The sequence below is a fragment of the Orycteropus afer genome, unplaced genomic scaffold (assembly GCF_000298275.1).
Source record: "Orycteropus afer afer isolate SDZICR_OR568_19922 unplaced genomic scaffold, OryAfe1.0 scaffold00736, whole genome shotgun sequence".
NCBI lineage: Eukaryota > Metazoa > Chordata > Mammalia > Tubulidentata > Orycteropodidae > Orycteropus > Orycteropus afer.
This window is the reverse complement of record NW_006922323.1, coordinates 569,285-570,912: the sequence shown is the minus strand read 5'-3', so window position 1 is coordinate 570,912 and position 1,628 is coordinate 569,285. Positions and strand designations below refer to the sequence as shown.

Sequence of the window (1,628 nt, the reverse complement as noted above, 5' to 3'; positions counted from 1 at the left end):
TCAGCCACTGGCCAGACTTGGCGCTGCCGTGAAGTCGAGGATTGGCTGTTGCCATTGGTGCACTGAATTCCTTCGTGGACTCTGACGCGGGGAGGTTCATGCTGAAAGAGCATCTATGGAACAGAAGAGGCCCAGGGAGCAACACCTCACAGCACTTTCCTTTTTGGTGTGATGCTCCCACTGTTTCTTGGCCTCTGAAGAGTCTTTTATTTAAAGGGGTACCCTTACCGACAGGCAGCACAGCCTTGATCTGCATTCCAGTCACTCGGCAATGCAGATGGCGAAGTCTTTGTGCCTGCTTACATTGTGATACTGAGTGTTTTAAACATATCCTTACATGTAAGCACAGTATTTATGTAATCATTTAATATCAGTCACGGGAGCTTGGTGCTGCACATGTGGTAAAGAATAAGGTTATGCTTCCTGTCCTCATGGGCTCGAGCCTTGCAGGCTGCTTTTTACTTGGGGGCGGCTCTTTATTAAGGCGGGGGCCTGAGGTATGTGACCCTGGGGCTGGGGGCTGCATTTTGCTTGGGAGCAGCTGCATTTTAAAGCCAGGGCCCTAGGTAGGTGGGCGAAGGCTTGAGGACTGCTTTTTTGCAAAGCCAGGGCTTCACGTAGGCAGGTCCAGGGCTTGGGGGTGGCTCTATAGGGGCAGGACTGGAGGTAGGTGAACCCAGGGCTAGGGGCTGCTTTTGGAGTGGGGATGGCTGTTTCTGAAGGCTGGGGCCTGATGTAGGTGGGCCTGGGGCTCAGGAGCTGCTTTTCACTTGGGGGGTGACTCTATTTTAAGGCTGTTGCCTGAGGTAAGCAGGTGCAGAGAGGTTAGGAACAACTAAGGGAGATGAACTTGTCTCTCAGTTTGTCCTGTGGTGGCTTACTTGTTGCTGTGAGGCTGGGGGCTATGCCACCATCTTGCAATTGCCAGCAGGGTTGCCCATGGTGGGCAGGTTTCAGCAAATCTTCTGGGCGAAGACAGATTTGGAAGAAGGAAGAGGCGATCAACTTCTCAGAGAACTGGCCAGTGAAAATCTTATGAATAACAGTGAAACACCGTCTAATATATTACTGGAAAACTTTATATACTGAAGGAATTAGTGAAGAACTAGGCTCCAGGAAATGACAGAATACCCATTGACAAGTTTCAATAAATGGATGCTCCACTAGAGGCACTCACAAGAGATTTGGAAGACAGCTACGTGGCCAACTGACTGGAAGAGATCCATATTTGAACCCTTTCCAAAGGTAGGTGATCCCATAGAATGTGGAAATGATCGAACAATATCATTAATATTTCATGCAAGTACAATCCTACTGAAGATAATTCAAAAACCATTGCAGCGGTCCCAGGGCAGGGCTGCCCGGCCCCGGCCCCGGCCGCCTGCGCTCCCCATGAAAAACCAGTTCCACGGCCCCCCAGCGCGGGCGCACATGTCGGCCTCGGGGGCTGCGACGGGGGGCACCGAGGCGGGCTCCGAACCCGGTGCGGGGTCCGGGTCCGGGGCGGGTGTAGTGACGGGAGCCAGGCCTTGCAAGAGCGCAGAGTGGCTGCAGGAGGAGCCGGGGGCGCGCGGCGGTGCGTCGCGGCTGCTGCTCGACTGTCGAGCGCACGAGCTCTTCGAGTCGTC

General features: G+C 53.7%; 1 pseudogene; it reads left to right on the top strand.

Moving 5' to 3' along the window:
* Positions 1-431: 431 nt before the first annotated feature.
* The window catches only part of LOC103211418, a 2,248-nt pseudogene continuing 1,051 nt past the window's right edge, over positions 432-1,628 (top strand).